Here is a 10,734-nt window from a genome sequence, read left to right as displayed (position 1 = left end):
GGTGAAGTCATACATTAAAACATTTTAACAACATGGCTTAATTGAAAGAGTTGGAAGAGTCTGGTTTCCAAGGGAGGGGTCCAAAAGAGCTTCTTAGTCAGGCCTGGAGTCTTCAGTGGGATTTCAAGCATAGATCTCTGAACCATATCGCGAACATCTTAAAACTGCCCTCATTTTCCAAGCAGTTTGCCATGCAGCACTGAGATGTACGCAGAAGGTTTCAGGTTTAGTCTCTAGGGAAAAGGATCAGATGGTTGTCGATGTGAACATCTGCACCAGAGAACCTGCCCATCAGAGTAGACGATACTGATCTTGATAGACCAATGGTCTGATTCAGTATAAGGCAACCTGCATGTGTGTGTTCATGTGGGGGGGGGGGGGTGATCATCAAGAAACACAGTTCTAAAGCCAACCGGAGCCCATAAGCAAGGTTCTTTAGAGCCTAGCCCAACAAAGTCCAGGATCTTTGATTCATCCAAATTTTTATTACTATCCACTCTGAATATATCTTGTGATGAGTTAGATCATGAAAGTACGGGCAGGGAAGACCCAAGAAAAATCTGCTATGGTTATGTTGGCTGTAATGGAATTGGATGGTCTTCTACAGTCTTTGACATTGTTTCTTTGGATCTTTTAATGTTTTTGGATGCTGCCTTGAATTTGGAAGAAAGGCAGGATAAAAGTACAGTAAATAAATTCAGCCATTTTCCTATGGAGTATCAGCACCAGATCATGTCTGATTGCAGAGGGAAGGGGCAGAGTAGAAAGAAAAACTTACATTATTATATAAGTAATAGGAGTAGCTAAAGTGTGAAACCAAGCTGAGCTTGGATTCAAAATGGGGCCAGCCATGTTTTTACTTGAAAAAATTCCAAGAAATGATAAATAATCAGTACATTCTGAACTAAAAGATATCAATTTCTGAAAGAAGAATTCTGAAGTAAATAAAAGATGAAAGTGCCAAACTGAGCGAGATAAAACTTCAGGACATATGCAGGACATGTGCTTCTGAATCATAGCCCATGTATCAAACTGCCTATTTCAAAGCCTTCATTCTAACAAGCTTTTTGGCACATCAGTGGGAGTGGATGAAAGAGAACACACTCTTATGTGAATGTGGCTTAGAGGGGTGTGCCAAGAAAAAATTCATTACAATTTCAGATCCAAGCTTGAGGGAGGGGGGATTTTTACCATGATTGCTTCTCTTGGGGTAGGGGATTAACAGTTTGGGTTAAAAAAACTCCATGCTGTATTTTCTTGTTCTGGTTTTCTGGGACCATTTTCTGTGCATGTGCACTGAAGACACTGTTCTTTTCAATGCCCAGGCACTTCAAGGGTCTCCTGTGCAGCAGTCATTGAACACAACGCCACCAAAATCTCGCAAAATGCAGTTCTCCCTCTCCTCTCCAGACCCCCCAAATCTCAAGCACTTGCAGCAAAGCTGTTCCATTTTACTAGCCCCCCCCCCCAGTAGCTCATTTCTGCACACACGCACCGCAGACACTATCTCTGTGCCTTGTCTGCAAAGATGATTGGCTGGGAGTGCTAGACCCTTTCAGGGATCCAATTAGAAGGAAGGATGCTGTTGTCTAGGAAAACATGCAGATTCAAAGATCAACATGGTGAGAACATCCACATGCTCTTGTTGGCTTGGTAAGAACCTGAACCTGAACCGCCAGGCTTTTGAGTAGGAGCCGCCGCCCCTATTATACTTCCACTGCTATAGGTTGGATGATGCCCTGAGACAAACATCTGAATATGGAAGAAGCCTTAATCCGTCTACTTGGAACTTCGGACATATGATCCGCCATCTCTGGATTATGGAAGTCACTGGGCACTTTGGTTTCAATTTAGGATTTTAAGAAGTATTATATGTTTTAAATTATTATTATGTTTTTATTATGGCAAGGTTCTGCCTTGCCTCTGTAAGCCACCCTGAGCCCATTGGGGAGGGCGGGGTATAAATATGAAAAATAAATAAATAAATACATAAACTCAAAACGACACAGACTTTCGGGGAGGGTAGTTTCATTTCACTAAGAATCCCAGATTCCTAATACCATTTCGGAAACCTGAAGTAATGACCCAAAACAGCAGTTTTTTTGTGTATATTTTCAGCCTGGGAGTTCTGGTATACACACACCTAATGAAGATCTTCCTACCTTCTTCTCTGAACAAGGGCCTAAATGTCTCTATTATATGCTTCATGATTGTTCAGAATGATATTCTCATTCACATGTGTTTAGGAGAGTTCTTTTAGTTTTGTGATTGCTATAGTTTAGGGTTGCCAGACCTCCCAGTGGAGGCAGGGGTCCCCTGCCACCAGGCCCCACCACCCCACCACCCCACCACTGATCAGCTGGCCAGTAGGGGAGGCGACATACCCGGAAAAAGAGTGAGGCCCAGTTAACGTTGCGGTGATTTGTTTACATCACGTTCAACATCACCCAATAGTGATGTCACCAGTCACGTTGGCAATGTTGGGGCAACGTTATGGTATTTGGGCAAAAACACTATAGTAAAATCCAAACTTACCATAGAGTATTTGCCCAAATACCAGAGCATTGTCCCAACATGGCTGCGTGATGATGTCACTTCTGGGTCACTTCAGAAGTGACATAGACATGTCACTGCAATGTTGGCTGGGCCTCCCTCCTGCTGCTGGTAAGTCCTCCATCCCCATCAGTTGCCAAGGGGAACCTGACAACCCAACTAGAGTTGGCATCGGCATACCTTTAAAGAAATTAGGAAAGATCTTGGCTTTGGCCGTAGAGTGGTAGACTCATTTGCAGAGTAGGGTGTTTCTTTGTTACTTTTACTAAAATTCTAAAGGCAATATTGAAATCCATGAGAAATACATTCCAGGATTATGGATTATGTGTGTCAGAGAGAACTGAAGACCTTCTGGTTCCATTAGAATCTCATTGAACTATGTGTGGTCTGATCATACAATTGTTGGGAATTATACCTTTCTAACTGTACCCCAAACTGAACCTTCTGGACTGATGATTGAATTCATCACCCAGGTAGATCAGTAAAATGCAGTCCTCCACTTTGGCTTCTACTCTGTTTCCGTAGAATAGGTTTAAGCAATCCCTGTCCCCTCTAAACTTCACAAAACATGTCTATTGAAATATGTGGGGGAAATTCCCAGTCCAGACCCACTTCAGCCAACATGTTTTTTCACCAGCCTTCCTTGCTGGATAATACGAGCATACAAACATTTCATTCATTCCTAATTTTCCCTAAACTCACTCCCTTCCATGTGTATCTTATCACAATAGATGTATCTTCCATGTCACCCTAAAGCCTCCTGGTCACTCCAGCTCCCTTATTTTACAAAGGGCTCCCCACTGTTGTACAAAAGTGTTAAGAACATCTACTCATTACACCCAAATAGGCCCACACGGTGGAGCAGCCAAATTAGGAAGCGTGATTTTTGGAGTGAGAAAAATGGCCAGTGAAAGTGAATTAATTTAGTATCCCCTCCATCCCCACACTGCCTTTCCACTCTAAATTTCTACCCCCAAAAAAAACCAGAATTTGCTTTTTGTTTTTTTTAAATGTTGTGACCCCGTTCCATACATTCATATATAATGTGAAGCTAACCTCTCAGAAATGCTAGACACTGACTCTTGACCCTGAGTAGGTCAACAGAGAATTTACAAGTGCAATCTTAAACTAACACGCTTCAGTGGATTTAGAAGGATGTAACTGTTTAGGAATGAATTGTTAATGTCTCCAGCCTCCAGGCCCATTCTTCATTCCTAATTTTCCCTAAACTCACTCCCTTCCATGTTTATCTTATCACAATAGATGTATCTTCCATGTGTATCTTATCACCCTAAAGCCTCCTGGTCACTCCAGCTCCCTTATTTTACAAAGGGCTCCCCACTGTTGTACAAAAGTGTTAAGAACATCTACACATTACACCCAAATATGCCCACCAGGTGGAGCAGCCCAATTAGGAGGCGTGATTTTTGGAGTGAGAAAAATGGCCAGTGAAAGTGAATTAATTTAGTATCTCCTCCATCCCCACACTGCCCTTCCATTCTAAATTTCTACCCCCAAAAAACCCAGAATTTGCTTTTTGTTTTTTTAAATGTTGGGACCCTGTTCCATACATTCATATATAATGTGAAGTTAACCTCTCAGAAATGCTAGACACTGACTCTTGACCCTGAGTAGGTCAACAGAGAATTTACAAGTGCAATCTTAAACTAACACGCTTCAGTGGATTTAGAAGGATGTAACTGTTTAGGAATGAATTGTTAATGCCTCCAGCCTCGAGGCCCATTCTAAGGCTACAGCCCAAATAATCCCAAATTGTTCCTTTCCTAGGGCTGTTTTATCTTTGTAGTACATTACAAAACCTGGGATGGATCAGACTGCAATTACTCAAGGTACAGTGGAATGCTGTTTAGGATTAGGGAATGGATTCATCATAAACATTGCACCCCAAGCAGTTCAATTATCACCACAGGTTGTACAATCCCTCCCAATGAAGGAGCTTCTCTATTATCTGGCCATCAAAAAGTTGGAAAGACTGAGACTGTCGATGAATGAGCATTCATCCCTTCTTCTGGATACATTGCACCCTGAATAAAGAATAATCCCCACCTCCACAACAAAGAACTCTTGGTTGTGTTTACCAAAGTGACATTCAGTAAAGTACTTCTCCTCATTAATACAATTGCTTAGTTTAAAAAAGAAAATCAAAGTACACATGGGAAGTAGTGATTAATAACACTCTATTTTGTTATACTCTCTGTTGATGAGGGCCAGCTAGTTGGGTCAATAGTTCATCCCTGGTGATTTGATTTTTCACACACTGCTAATCCATGTTCCTAGTCAGGCAAGCAGGCCACTGAGCTAAACAGTCTCTAGTTCCTTCAATTTTACAGCATCAGCAGCTCTTCCCTTAAAAAGATCTTAATTTTGAAAGAACAATACTATCCTGTGTGGGCCATAAAATAATAGAACTGAGCAAACTGCTAGTTATATAGTATATGTTGTTTTCAATCATTAAGGTAAAAGAAAAAACTTCCAGCCATGCATTACTGATGTCAAGGCATACCATAAAAATACCACTGAGTTAGACAATGCATCTCCTCATCTCCCAAGGGGAACCTAGTATCTTTTTCTATAATTTCATACATTTTGGTGTTAAAATAAGTGTTGAAAGGCCACAATCAAGCTAAATCCTTCCTAAGAAGGGCAGGAAAAAAAAAACCCTGTATCTTTTGCAGAACAGAAACAGGAAGGAGAACTTTCACTGTGAAGATTTTCCCTTCGTTCCTTACAAGAGATAACCAGTGGCCAGCAAAGGTCACAGTACAAATGAGAGACAATTATCTGAGGGAGGCCTCGGCAGAGACAAAGATAAATTAATATAGATCTGGGGAAGCTGGACCAAAGGCAGGATTAAAAAGATGTCCCCTTCGTCTGACAGCCGTGACAGAGGACACACAGTGGCATGCCCTACCTCCAGATGCCAAGTCTTATTTATACACGTTAATTGGAAATGTCAGGGAAATACAATGTCCTGATACCTCTTCCTGAATCATAGGGCCAAATTCTAATAACCATTATTTGTATACAGAAAAAGCTATAGTTAGCAATGAGCGATGGAAAGGTTTATATAGTAGACATTTCTGTGATCATGTCCAGGACCTCTTAGGGGCTTAGAGAGGCCTGGGCCACCTTCAGCCATAATAAAAATTAAAAAATGACAGCACCAAAATAGGGCAGGCACCCAAAAGAGTAACAAAATATATATCAGTTAACAAAAAGAAAAAGCATCTTTTACCAAATCACATCTCTCACATTCTTAAATTTGCAGCTCTGAGACTGTATGTCACATTTTGCTCCGATCTGCTTAAATGGAAGTGTGTTCTATTAAGTGGAAATTAATGTTAGTATCCTATCCGGTAACAGCTTTTTTTAAAAAAGTACAAACAGATCAGTTAAAAAACAAGTCAAACACCAGCCACTGTCAGAAAATACACAGCACGTTTAACCAAATGCCCTCTTAAACAGTTATCCCTCACACTGTTTTCTAAATTTTAAAAGAGATAGTGCCTTGCTGAGAAAGCAATGTTCCCTCTAAGCTGTGGAGTCTTATGAGCAAAAATTCTACTTTGTGAGCTACTGGCATTAAAGTTGCGAGTGAGCGATTTGGCTGCTGCATAAATTAGTTTGCTCTGGAGCCATCCTTCCTGAGCTAAGACAAAAATGTGTGAGCTGGAGGCTAAAAAACTGTGAGCTAGCTCACACTAACTCAGCTTAGAGGGAACTCTGATTGCCAGCCTCCAAGTAGGGCCTGGGGATCTCCCGCTTTTACAACTGATCTCCAGCTGACAGAGATCAGCTCCCCTGGAGAGAATGGCTGTTTTGAAGGGTGGACTCTATGGCACTGTACCATGCTCAGGCCCCTCCCCTCCCCAAATCCCGCACTCTCCTGGATCCACCCCCAAAGTCTCCAGGTATTTTCCAACCCAAACCTGGCAACCCTAAAATTCAGGAAGGCCAAACTTTACTATCAAAGGAGTCTAGCAAACCCAAGTTTATCTTTTGTTTCTTCCAGGAAGGTGGGAAGGACCTTGTGTTTGGAACAGTGGTAAAGGGAGATAAAGGGAGGCACAGAGTTACCAGCCTCAAAGTGGGGCCTGGAGTTCTCCCAGAATTACATCTGACCTCTAAATTACAGTTTCCCTGGAGGAAATAACAGCTCCAGAAGGAAAAGATGATACTATACCCCACTGAGCTCCCTCTCCTTCCCAAACCCCAGGAATTTCCCAAGCCAGAGTTCACATTCTGAAAAGTACTGAGACTTACTAGAGATTTCAGCTCTCATACTTTATTTCAGCTCAGAACAAGACGAGAATAACCAGCTCGCAGGCTGGTTTATATGTGCACAACCCCGCTCCCCAAACACACCCACACACAAGGGATTGGCTATTTACAGTGGCCGAGAGTTCCACAGGCTTTCGGCCAGGAGCCTAGCCTTCCGATAGGTGCCAGCTAGGATCCGCTTGTCCCATTGTTACTGAGAGCGGAGCTCGGTCGCTTCGCCTGACCGCGTGGTGAAATGGCCGCGCACGCGGTCTGAGTTGGATACATTACACAGTCCTAGAGAGCCAAGATGTGAAAGGGAACATGACAGAAGAAACAGGAGACAAGGTGAGAAAAAGTGGATGGAGGGCAGCTGAGGACAAAATGTTGGAAGAGAGGAAACAAACCGTGGCGTAAGCAGAGGGATGGTTAGGGGAAGCGTGGAAGTGGGAAATGTAATGGGGACACGAAATCAGTAGTTAACGGGGCAGATTTTTGGGCAGGAACGCACAGGAATGGAGTTCCGGCTGGCTCCTGAGTTGGCCACACCCAGCAGGCACTTATTAGCATAATAGGCTACACCCAACAGCAGAAACTCATTAGGATTGGCTGCAGTAGGCGTGTGTGGCCTAACATGCAAAGGAGTTCCTGCTACAAAAAAAAGGCCCTGGGTTTTGACAACAAACAAGGTAAACAGAATAAGAGGCAAAAGGTGAGTGTAGCTGGATGACCACACTTCTGGCAACACGGGGCTGCGGCCTAATATGCTAATGAGCTGTGGTGTCAGGGTGTGGCCTAATATGCTAATGAGTTTCTGTTGTTGGGTGTGGCCTATTATGCTAATGAGTTCCTGCTGGGCTTTTTCTACAAAAAAAGCCCTGAAGCAGGGTATGAGGGGACAAAGGGGGAGAGCAGAAGAGGTGGGACAGAGCCATTCTTTGAACCTGGTGGTTGGTAATGGGAGGGGACAGAATATGCGAGTGGGACAGGGAAAGGGGTAAACGTGGCAGCTTAATGGAACCTCCATGGATCACGTCTAACAAGGTTCAGTTGTCCTTTGGTTCATTATGGCAGTGCTTCATTCTTTCTGAAAGCCTGTCTGGAGAAGTCTTCTACCTTTCTCGCGTTCCACTATAATAATAAAGAAGAAGAAGAAGAAGAAGAAGAAGAAGAAGAAGAAGAAGAAGAAGAAGAAGAAGAAGAAGAAGAAGAAGAAGAAGAAGAAGAAGAAGCAGCAGCATTGTTGGAATATATGATGTAAAGTGTACAAAAGAAGCCAGCTCCCATGAGAAGGGGGCAGCAAAGGAGCAAAGTTTGTTAGACAAGGATATGGATGCAACCAGGGCTTTTTTTGTAGACAAAGCCCAGCAGGAACTCATTAGCATATTAGGCCACACCCAGACAGCATCGCTCATTAGCATATTAGGCCACACCCCCATGTTACCTGGAGTAACCTTTTGCTTCTTATTCTGTATACCTTGTTTGTTGTCAAAACCCAGGGCTTTTTTTTGTAGCAGGAACTCCTTTGCATGTTAGGCCACACATCCCTAATGTAGCCAATCCTAATGAGTTTCTGCTGTTGGGTGTGGCCTATTATGCTAATGAGTTCCTGCTGGGTGTGGCCAACTCAGGAGTCAGCCGGAACTCCGTTCCTGTGCGTTCCTGCCCAAAAATAGCCCTGGATGCAACCTTTGTTTTTAATCTGCTAAATGCAGTTTCCTTGTTTGTCCCCCAGAATGAAGCTCTCAGGCTGACTTCCTTCTCCTTCTCTTTCCTCTTCCTCTCAGCCATGTAGCTAGAAGTCTAAACTTCGCTCTCTCCCCCCCCCTCCATTTGACAATATAACTTCTTGAATAAACACTTTTTTTGCCCTCTTTAACTGGGCATGCCTGCCAGTGTGATTCTTTATGAACAAAAGCCTCACCCTGCCAATACATTCCTCCTTCTAGAGGACAGAGAAATGGCACAATGCTGTGACAGGGAAACTGGGTCTGCCCCCTGCCTGTCACTACTAAAAAAAAGGTGTGACGAAGTCACTGGGGTATCGTTTAGTTTAGGCTGACAGAAGATGGCATGGTGTATAGCGGGTCAGCTTTGTACCCCAGGAAAAAAATAATCAAAACATCATCCGAAACTGAGCTGAGAGAGCCAAGGATGAGCTTACACTTCCGGCAGTGGCTCTCACACTTCCCTCAGGGAACTTTCTCAGTGTGAGAGCCATTATACTAGAGGTGTGGAGCTGTTTGATGGATAATAGGAAACATCATTTTCAATGGCTGACGCCAGCTGTTTAGTAAGGACCCTGTGGAAAGCGCAAGATACCTTCTGGAAAGAAGTCAATGTCACCGTCCCTTTTTGATCTAGTCTGGTGTTAATAATTAATGCTTATTTATTTGCATAACTTTGCATGGCACCTATAAATCTGAGAGGAGTTTCTGTCATGTGTGGTGTGATACTAAATAAATGTGAAAGGGAGTAGCTAGCGGAGGGTGAAAGAACACGCCAAGGTTACATGCAGATATGGATACTTGTATTTCACGGCCAAGCTTTATTTCCATACAAAAGCCCTTGTTTGGTGTGGTATCACTGAAGTATTTCAGAGCTTGTTGTGAGGTGAAACATTCTTAGAGCCATCCCCGTGTATCTACCTCAGTGGCATATTTTATGGCCCAACAGATACTGAGTGACAGCTATTTACTTAATTGCTTGGAAAACCTAGACAAATGGGGGTGTATCAGGTTTGGCATCTTGTTCATTTCCTGCCTGTAGATTTACAGTTAGGAGCACTTGAACTTTCAGAGTCTTAACTGTTCAAGGTATAAGGGACACATTTCACCGACACGAAGCCCAACAGCTGGGCCCATCTCCTCCCTACGGCTAATATCCTATCTCCTTCCTCCCCTCAAACACATACAAGAGAGGATGCATGTTTGAAATGCACAGTATGTGGTCCCTCAAACTGCTCATTAATATTTAGCATACTCTCTATATCAAGCTCTATATCAAATTTAAGGCTCCCACACCTCCCCTTCTCCTCTCTTTTCCTGTTGAATTCTGTAGACAGACAGCCGTTATATATGATAGAGACATAACTCTTTTAAGGGAGAATGTCATCACTTTGGAATACAAGAGAGTGGTATGTGTCTGAGATGTCTGTAAACTTCAGTTGCTGTCTGTTCCAGATTGTGGCAACTTTTAAATCTGTCAGCACAACATGAATTTCATATTAAGCTGCTTCCCAGTGCTTTAGCCAGGAAGGAAAGAGGGGGAACATACTGTAGCATTTATGGGTATACTGGTGCTAGGTCAACCATGACATTACTCTCCACTCCGCTGAGCTGTAATGAGGTGAAAAGGCAGCTTTGGAACAACATAGCACTTTATTTATTAGGGAAAATTTAAGTGTGCTTATATTTCAATTTATGATAACTCTACCATCACCACCACCAAACAAATACTGTGGATTACAGCTTTCCTGCACAGAAAAGCAAAAGGGGAGTGAGAGAGTAGGACGTTTTGTGGTTGGTGAAAGATTTAATACAGAGGGAAAGTGTGAGAGAATGAAAGGCCCAGTGAGAAGAAAACCCTGCAGAGGCAGCCATGCCACTTAGAATGGATGTATCAAGTCCATGCTGTTGCAGCCATATTTAGGTATGTTCTGGGCTTGCGGAGGGTTCTCTATGAGGGAATTCTGCACCCTCTATACATCATACAAATTTATTCTGATCACTTATTCTGCTTTTAGTACTGATGGGGAGAGGCAAAGAGCTGTTTGGGGCAAGAAAAGACCTACCATCTGTTCACTGGAAATCTTAATCAGTCACTTCTGGAAGGAAGGAAGGAAGGATGGAAGGAAGGAAGGAAGGAAGGTAGGAAGGAAGGAAGGACGTTAGTTAGATC

Source organism: Gekko japonicus, unplaced genomic scaffold (genome assembly GCF_001447785.1).
Source record: "Gekko japonicus isolate JY-2015 unplaced genomic scaffold, Gekko_japonicus_V1.1 scaffold1535, whole genome shotgun sequence".
NCBI classification, from domain to species: Eukaryota; Metazoa; Chordata; class Lepidosauria; order Squamata; family Gekkonidae; genus Gekko; species Gekko japonicus.
Note: the sequence above shows the minus strand (reverse complement) of the source record.